At 44.1% G+C, this 10,054-nt stretch overlaps 1 pseudogene; it reads right to left on the bottom strand.

Annotated features, from left to right (window-relative positions):
- Positions 1-980: 980 nt before the first annotated feature.
- On the bottom strand, positions 981-2,498 carry LOC147340555 (large ribosomal subunit protein uL22 pseudogene; annotated as a pseudogene).
- Between the last annotated feature and the right edge of the window lie 7,556 nt (positions 2,499-10,054).

The following is a 10,054-nucleotide window of genomic DNA, read 5'->3' as shown; positions in this document are numbered from 1 at the left end:
TCCCATTTCCCTTGGCCACAATTCTAAACATTTGCCCCTTTTTTGAATAGAGGCCATAAGTTATGAGCTCCCCTTCCAGAATCACAAGTTTTTTGCATCTCCTAGTCCCTCTCTCTTTCCTTTTGCTCTGAGAAGAGTATTCCTTTTCCTGAAAAAGGCTAATTCTTCTTTCTGTGTTCTGGATGCAATCATCATGCCTGCTTCTTTGTTGTCTCTTCAATCTCTGCTGGCTTCTTCCCCTGAGATTACACACACACACACACATACACACACACACACACAAATCTCATCTTCTAAAAACTCTCTCTTGAGCATCTATTTTCTTTCAGCTAGTATCTTCATGTGTTGAGCCTCAGCTAACCTTGAAAGAGTGGTCTAATTCATTGCCTCCATTTCCTCTCCTCTCAGTTACTCCTCAGACCACAGCTACCAGGCTTCTGCTACTATGCTAATTGTACAGGCAATCGTCAGGGCAGAAGCCACAGGGGCATTTGCAATCTTTCTTTGATTGGACGTCTTCTCTACACCATTTGTGCTAAGTACTACTGCCTTTTGAAAACCTACCTTGGTTCTCATGATTGTCTCCTAACATGGCTCACCTCCGACCTCTTTGACTGTCTGCTTCTTCTCAGTCTTCATTGCTGCATTATCTATAGTCTTTTTAAATTGAAGTATAGTTGATTTACAGTGTGTGTTAGTTTCATATAAACAGTAAGGTGATTCTGCTTATATATATATATGTACTTTTCAGGCTTCCCAGGTAGTGCCAGTGGTAAAGAACCCACCAACCAATGCAGGAGGCATAAGAGATGTGGGATCGATCCCTGGGTTGAGAAGATCCCCTGGAGAAAGGCATGGCAGCCCATTCCAGTTTTATTGCCTGGAGAATCCCCATGGAGAGGAGCCTGGCGGGTTACAATCCATGGGGTCGCAGAGTCGGACACGACTGAAAAGACTTAGCACGCACACACACATGATTCTTTTCAGATTCTCTTCCATTATAGTTATTATAAGATATTGAACATAGTTCCCCTGTGTTATACAGTAGGTCCTATTATTTATATATGTTATATACAGTAGTGTGTATCTGTTAACCCCAAATTCCTAACTTATCCCCCTATACATAGTCTTTCATGTGTATTTTTAAAGTTGGCATATTTGAAAGTCCTGTCCTTAATCCTCATTGCTTGTCTCTATACCTTCTTGCTTTTGTTGTTGTTGTTCAGTCACTGAGTTGTGTCCAACTCTTTGTGACCCCATGGACTGCAGCACATCAAGCTTCCCTGTCCTTCACTATTTCCCAGAGTTTGCTGAAAATCATGTCCATTGAGTTGGTGATGCTATTCAACCATCTCATCCTCTGTCGCCTCCATCTCCTCCTGCCCTCAATCTTTCCCAGCATCAGTGTCTTTTCCAGTGAGTTGGCTCTTCACATCAGGTGGCCAAAGTTATTGGAGCTCCAATCAGCATCAATCTTTCCAATGAATATTCAGGGTTGATTTTCTTTAGGATTGACTGGCTTGATCTCCTTGCAGTCTTTTGTACTCTCAACAGTCTTCTCCAGCACCACAATTTGAAAGCATCAATTCCTTGATGCTCAACCTTCTTTATGGTCCAACTGTCCCATCCATACATTACATATGGAAAAACTATAGCTTTGACTAGACATATATTGTTGGCAAAGTGATATCTTTGCTTTTTAATATGTGGTATAGTTTTGTCATAGCTTTTCTTCCAAGCAGCAAGCATCTTTTAATCTCATGGCTGCAGTCACCATCTGCAGTGACTTTGGAGCCCAAGAAAATAAAGTCTGACACTGTTTCCATTGTTTTCCCTTCTATTTGCCATGAAGTGAGATGCCATGATCTTCGTTTTTTGAATGTTGAGTTTTAAGCTAGCTTTTTCTTTTTTTTAACTTTTGTTTGCATTTATTTTTTGCGGAATTTATTCCCGGGCCATAAGTTTTTGTTTCTCCAGTTTCTTCTGGGATATCTTTTTCTTCTGTGCAACCTTCTCTTCTGGTTTAGGAACAATCTGTTGTTTTTCAGTAAGAGTCATCTCAATGTGGCAGGGAGAGCTCATGTAGGGGTTGATCCGACCGTGAGCTCTGTAAGTCCTGCGCTGCATCTTGGGGCTTTGTTCACTTGGATGTGCTCAATGACCAGAGAATCTGCATCTAAGCCCTTAAGTTCAGCATGACTCTCTGCATTTTTGAGCATGCGTAGTAAAAATCCAGCACTCTTCTTGGGCCACCGACCCTGCGTCCAGCCCCACTGTTTGGCCTGTGCACACCTACCAACTCCACCGTTGTAGCGACGGAATGGCACACATCGCTTCTTTAAAGTGACATCCTTCAGACACTTGGTGGCTTTTCAGATATGCATACCCTTTATGGCCTGGGCAATTTCACGAGTGTTCTTAAAGTGAACACGAAGATTTGAACCTCTTGATTTGCGTGATTTTGTGGGGTTTTCTGGGTTGAGTGAATAGCGCACCATTTTTAGAGGTCATCTCAGGCCACTCACCTGAAAAAAAAAAAAAAAAAAAACTAAGCTAGCTTTTTCACTCCCCTCTGTCACACCATCAAGAAACTCTTTAGTTCCTCTTCACTTTCTGCCATTAAAGTGGTGTCATCTGCATATCTGAGGTTATTGATATTTCTTTTGGAAATCTTGATTCTAGCTTGTGATTCATCCAGCCTGACATTTTCCAGAATGTGCTCTGCATAGAAGTAAAACAGGTGACAATATACAACCTTGTTGTACTCCTTTCCCAATTTCGAACCAGCCAGTTGTTCCATGTAAGGTTCTGTTGCTTTTTGTCCCACATACAGGTTTCTCAGGGGGCAGATAAGGTGGTCTGGTATTCCTATCTCTTTAAGAACTTTCCACAATTTGTTGTGATCCACACAGTCAAAGGCTTTAACATAGTCAATGAAGCAAAAGTAGATGTTTTTCTGGAATTCCCTTGCTTTCTCTATGATCCAACAAATGTTGGCAATTTGATCTCTGGTTCCTCTACCTTTCCAGCTAGTACATCTGGAAGTTCTTGGTTCACGTACTGCTGAAGCCTAGCTTGAAGGATTTTGAGTGTAACCTTCCTAGCATGAAAAATGAGTGCAATTGTCTGGTAGTTTAAACATTCCTTGGCACTACCCTTCTTTGTGATTGAAATGAAAATTGACATTTTCCAGTCCTGTGGCCACTGCCGAGTTTTCCAAATTTGCAGACATATTGAGTACAGCATTTTAACAGCATTATCTTTTTGGATTTGGAATAGCTTAGCTGGAATTCCATTACCTCCGCTAGCTTTGCTCGTAGTACTGCTTCCTAAGGCCCATTTGACTTCACACTCCATGATGTCTGGCTCTAGGTGAGTGATCACACCATCATAGTTATCTGGGTCATTAAGACCTTTTTTGTATAGTTCTTCTGTGGATTCTTGCCATTTCTTTTTAATCTCTTCTGCTTCCATTAGATCCTTACAGTTTCTGTCTTTTATCATGCCCATCCTTGCGTGAAATGTTCCCTTGCTATCTTCAATTTTCTTGAAGAGATTGCTAGTCTTTTATTGTTTTTCTCTGTTTCTTTGCCTTATTCGCTTAAGAAGGCCTTCTTATCTCTTCTTGCTATTTATTCTCTGAAACTCTGCATTCAGTTGAATATATCTTTCCCTTTTTCCCTTGTTTCCACTTCTCTTCTTTCTTCAGCTATTTGTAAAGTCTCCTCAGACAACCACTTCACCTTCTTGCACTTCTTTTTCTGTGGGATGGTTTTGATCACTGCCTCCTGTACAATGTTATGAAACTTTGTCCACAGTTCTTCAGGCACTTGGTCCACCAGATTTAATCCCTTGGATCGATTTGTCACTTCCACGGTCATTTAGGTCATACCTGAATGACCTAGTGGTTTCCCTACTTTCTTCAATTTAAGCCTGAATTTTGCAATAAGGAGCTCATGATACAAGCCACAGTCAGCTCCAGGTCTTGTTTTGCTGACTGTACAGAGCTTCTCCATCTTTGGCTTCAAAGAACATAATCAATCTGATTTTGATACTGATCATTTGGTGATGTCCATGTGTAGAGTCGTCTTTTGTGTTGTTGGAACAGGATGTTTGCTATGACCAGTCTGTTTTTTTTGACAAAACTGTTAGCCTTTGCCCTACTTCATTTTGTACTCCAAAGCCAGACTTGCTTGTTACTCTAGGTACCTCTTGACTTTCTACTTTGGCGTTCCAGTCCCCTATGATAGGTGGCACTAGTTGTAAAGAATACACCCACCAATGCCAGAGACATGAGATATAAGGTTGATACCTGGGTTGGGAAGGTCCCCTAGAGAAGGAAATGGCAACCCACTCCAGTATTCTTATCTGGAAAATTCCATGGACAGAGGAGCCTAACAGGCTACAGTCCATGGGGCTGCAAAGAGTAGGACATGATTGAGTGACTAACACTTTCATGATGAAAAGGACATCTTTTTTTACTGTTAGTTCTAGAAGGTCTTGTATGTCTTCATAGAACCATTCAACTTCAGCTTCTTTGTCATTAGTGGTTGGGACATAGACTTGGATTACTGTGATGTTAAATGGCTTGCCTTGGAAATTAACCAAGATCATTCTGTCATTTATGAGATTGCATCCAAGTACTTTGTGGCTCAGCTGGTAAAGAATCCACCTGCAATGCGGGAAACCTGGGTTCAATCCCTGGGTTGGGAAGATCCCCTGGAGAAGGGAAAGGATACCCACTCCAGTTTTCTGGCCTGGAGAATTCCATGGACTGTATAGTCAGTCCATGGGGTAGCAAAGAGTCGGACACGACTGAGGGACTTTCACTTTGACCGCATTTGGACTCTTTGTTGACTACGAGGGCTACCTCATTTTTTCTAAGGGATTCTTGCCCACAGTAGTAGATGTAATGGTTATTTTAATTAAATTCTCCTATTACCATCCATTTTAGTTTACTGATTCTAAGATGTCGATGTTCAGACTTGCCATCTACTGCTTGGCCACTTCCAATTTACCTTGACTCATGGACCTAACATTCTAGCTTCCTATGCAAATATTGTTCTTTGCAGCATCAGACCACAGTTGAGCATTATTTCTGCTTTGGCCCAACCATTTCTTTCTTTCTGGAGTTATTAGTAACTGTCCTCCACTCTTCCCCAGTAGCATATTGGACACCTCTGACCTGGGGGGCTCATCTTCTGGTGTCATATCTTTTTGTCTTTTCATACTGTCCAAGGGGTTCTCGGAGCAAGAATACTGGAGTGGTTTGCCATTCCCTCCTCCAGTGGACCACATTTTATCAGAATGCTCCACCATGACCCTTCCATCTTGGGTGGCCCTGAATGGCATGGCTCATAGCTTCATTGAGTTATACAAGCCCCTTTGCCATGACAAGGCTGTGATCCATGAAGGGGGCCTTCTCCTTAGCTAACTTCATACCAAAGAGTTCTCAAACTCTCATTTCAGTTGAGCCTTTTGCCTGAGCTCTAAACCTGTATATCCAGTTATCTGTTGGCTCTCTCTTCCTTCTCCTCCTAGTATTTCACATGTCCCAAACAAGCTCTTAACTTCCCTGAGTCTCTTCCTATCAAACTATGAAACCAGAGCCCATTGTTTCTCAGGTTTATTGGTGATACTATTATCTACTAAGTCTCTCACAACAAAAACCCAGGTGTAGTGTAGTTGTCTAGATTGCCCTCTGTCCCTCAAATCTTATCAATTCTACTTCCTAAATAGCTCTTCAATGTTTCTACTGCTCTCTGCTGCTACCACTTTCAGTCTTTACATTTTGCCATAACTAATGATACAGCCTTCTAATTTGTTCCCTTGTCTATTGTCTTGCTCCTCAATGATTGCTTCACCCAGCACCCAGAGTGATTAGATCTTTAGTAAAGTTTTGTTGAATGAATGGAGGTCCAAATTCTCTCTCAAGTGATGCACAAAGCCTATTCCTACTTTCCAGCCTCATTTCTTCTCTTGCAAGTTAATTCTAGCTAGTGAGTGTAACGGAGGAGGCCACTCTGGTACTCTTGTCTGGAAAATCCCATGGACGGAGGAGCCTGGTAGGCTGCAGTCCATGGGGTTGCAAAGAGTCGGACACGACTGAGCGACTTCACTTTCACTTTTCACTTTCATCCATTGGAGAAGGAAATGGCAACCCACTCCAGTGTTCTTGCCTGGAGAATCCCAGGGACGGTGGAGCCTGGTGGGCTGCCGTCTATGGGATCACACAGAGTCGGACACGACTGAAGTGACTTAGGAGCAGCAGCAGCAGTAGCAGCAGTGAGTGTAAGAACAACGATCTCATAACAGGGTTTCTGATTCTGAGCTTGAGCGCTCTTTCAACCATAGCCCAGCTGCTTCCCTTTCAGCCGTGGAAACCCTAAAAGACCTTCTACTTGGGAGCATATAGATACAATCTCAACTGGAGACAAGAGGACAGGCAATATACCGCCCCTTGTCACTTCCTCTGAGGAAATGCTATGATGTTAGACTCACAGAGGAAGGAAGGAGATAGATTCTGTCGAGGTGTAAAGCATGGAAGAATTCAGATCATAATTCTGCATTCATTAACTCACATTCATTTATTCAGCAGACATTTACTTTGTGCCAGCCTCTGAAGATATGATGTGGGTTCTCTTACCTTCAGGAACTGGACAGCAATGGGAAGTTTTTGACACAGTGGGAAGTGCAAGGGGATGAGCCATTGGAGCACAACCTTGGTAGTGGTGGGGAGTGAGCATGTCCCACACCAAGGATAATGGCCAGAGGGTGGCTCTAGGATGTGTCCTGGCTCACTGCAGTATCATGACAACATGACATCATGAGATGATGGGCAGAAAGGGAGTCATGAGTGTAGAGCAAAACATTATCGTTTTAGCCCCTCAATCCTTACTGTAACCACCTCTTAGAGCAACAATAAATCCTATATCCCTGGATACCTTGGATGCGGCCAAGTCAACCTTCCAAGATAGGTGGCAGCATCAACTTACCTGGGGAGATGTTATTGTATGGAATGGAGCCCTTTCACTCAGGGGCAAGTTGTCCAGGGTTCTTCTCAATCTGGGTTTCCTCCTATAAGCTTCTACCTCGTCACTGGTGACTCACTCAGGAGTCCTCCAAGGAGGATCTTTTGTGTAGAATTTTAGAACTTCTTGGACAGTATTTGAAAAACAATTTTATATACCACACAACTGCTGTCAACATCATTGGTGGTGAAGGGTTGGCCTCTCATACAGTTACTGGCCTGGGAGGAACAGGGCAAGCATATTGAGGCTGCAAAGCTTAGCAGGTGGAGGAATGTCTGTACCTTGACCCTCTGCTTTCTCCCCAGGGGTCTGAGCCGGACCCCTAGGCTGGTCTCCCCTGTGCCCCTCCCCTTGGCTCCCACCCTTTCTGGGCAGGGTTGTACCAGACCCAGAAGACACTGCCCCAGGGACTCATAACCTGAACGAGACAGTCCAATTATCTTCAATTTATAGAGCTCAATTGGAGTGAGTTCAGAAAAGCACAACCCAAACAATTAAGGGACCAGAGGGCTCAGCATCTGGGGCAAGATAAAAGGCAGGAGGTCTGAGGCAGCAGTAGTGGTTTCAGGGGAGTGGTGACTAAAGGGGAGGGTCCATAGGAACGTCTGCCAGCAAGTGAGCGTTGAAGGGGTCCAACGCCTGGGAGGAAGGGTGTGGAACGAGCAGGAACACGGCAAGGGCTGCAAGATTCAATGAAGAGTAGGCAAGAGGCTCAGTGCTCAGATCCAGCCTTTGGGAGTCAAGCTGTATTGAACAAGTAATAAACTTTGGCTTTCCTAGCTCAGGCTCGGGCTTGAAGGAACCTCAGGATGCCCCAGAAAACAGAGCAAGCAGGAGGGTGGTGCCTCTGATAGAAAGAAGCCTACAGCTGGGGCCTGTCGAATGCTCAGACCCCATAAGTAAGTCATATGATGGAGAAAATGGTTGAGCTCCCAAGTATCCTGGAGCCGTGATCTGTTCTAGCCATGCTAAGATCCCACAGGGAAGGATGCTCCTAACCCAACTCAATCCTTAAACTGGATTTTGTATTCCATACTTATAGTTGGCATCACCTAGTACTGGTTGCCAGGGGGCCCTGCTTCTGGACCAGGCTGTGTGACCTTAGGTAAGTCTTTTCCTTTCTTCTGGATCTATTTCCTTTTCTGTCAGACAAGAACCTTTTAAAGCAGCTGAACCTTCCCATTTTTCATGAACTCTTACACAGAACCCTACTATATAAAACAGATCAAAGCAGCACTTTGTGAATAAAAATGTGTTTAATGAGCCTCCTTGGTGGCTTAGTTAGCAAAGAATCTGCAATGCAGGAGACCTGAGTTTGATCCCTGGGTCGAGAAGATCCCCTGAAGAAGGGAATGGCTACCTACTCCCGTATTCTTGCCTGGAGAAGCCCATGGACAGAGGAGCCTGGAAGGCTACAGTCCACGGGATCACAAAGAGTCATTCGCAACTAAAGAATTAACACTTTCGCCACTTTCCCACTTTTTTATTGAGTTCAAGTTTATGAGTTCAACTTGAACTCATAAATCAATCTGAATTATGGGGGAATTTTGATTAAATTAGTGATTTGAAATAAAGGGTTCCTGTCTGATATCTACCAACACATCCAATATTTGCAGAACACCTAAAGCACATCTCTAAAGCCTGAGGCCTGCACAGAACTCTGAGGGAAAGCCATCATCGCCTCAGTTACCCCTCCAGAGTCCTTCCAACTCAGACTTTTTCAGAATCTATACTGTGAGTCTCTAGAAGGCAGGAGCTCTGTCTCCTTTACCTTGCTTCTCCAGTACCTCCGGACCTTTACACTGGCCCAGGGCTTCACGCAAACGTTTGAAAGAGCAAAAGGTAAAAGAAGGAGATCTGTTGGGTCGAACTGGGGACCTTCGGTTGGGTGAAGGAGGGGTACCTTGGCCGGGAGGGTACTCAGATGCAGGTGCTCTGCCCACTTTGGAGCCCCCCCCCAAATGACTGGGAGAAACGCTTTTGGAGAAGTATGCTTTTTAAGTCCTGGTCTTCTGGTCATTGCTCTTGCCAACCCGTTTTCACTTCAGCTGAAATGCTCAGAAGGCTTCATTTCTAGGTGCCAAGGAGGCAGCCCAAACCTGGACTCCGTAGAGGTTGAGTAAAGCCAAGCCAACCAGAGTAGATGAGGTGGCCCAGGCAGGAAGGAGCAGAGTGAAACTAACTTAAATACACTTGGACGTGGAATAATGACTGTAGTAGTGACTTTGCCAAGTAGTTCACTAAGCAACGGTGCACTCCATCTGAAGAGGGCCAATTCTGTTCTGCCAGGCAATGGGGCCCCAGTACTATCAGAACTGCTGACATTTTAAGAAGAGAGAAATACGGATTTTATGTGAACACGCCTCAATTTATAGACAATAAAAATAGTAATAGTAACAGCAAACATGCATATAGCACTTGCTACGTATCAGGCACTGTTCTAGGTGCTTTAGATATCCTAACTCAAAAATTGCTGTAGATCTATGAGGTGGAGGGCTATGGTGTATCTCCATTTCACAGATGAGCAAAGTGGAGGCACAGAGACTTTTAAGTAACCTTCCCAGAGTAATACAGAACAAGGGGCAGAGTCAGGAGGCAAATCTGGGCCATGCTCTTAATGACTATATTCTCACTGAACTTTCATTTAACATTCCTATTAAACCTCTTATTGAGGGAACCAAACCAACATTTAAGCACCGCACAGACCAACACTGCCAAACTGAACAAAATGTCTTTAGAAGCCTGATTGCAGACCTTGGCTTTAGAGGCTGTCTGGCAAGGCTGGTTCTTGCTATGTTGGTCCTGTAAACCTTATGTTCACTGAGCTCCCCTGTCATCATTCAGAGCCAGGGTGGGTGTCAGCACAGCCCAGGGTCCAGGTACAAGCCCCTTCCTCCACTTCATTCACACTGCCTGCATTTTCAACCACTCTTGAAAACAGAGTGATGGCCCAGGGCCTGGGCCAGCTGGCTTACCTTTGGGTCCTCAATAGGTCACCAAACTGTGGGTAAAAGGGTGTTGGC

The sequence above is a fragment of the Bos grunniens genome, chromosome X, assembly GCF_055505025.1.
Source record: "Bos grunniens cultivar Pamir isolate PY7600 chromosome X, Bosgru_T2T1.0, whole genome shotgun sequence".
NCBI classification, from domain to species: domain Eukaryota; kingdom Metazoa; phylum Chordata; class Mammalia; order Artiodactyla; family Bovidae; genus Bos; species Bos grunniens.
The sequence above is the reverse complement of the archived record's forward strand: the minus strand, read 5'-3'. Positions and strand labels throughout refer to the sequence as shown.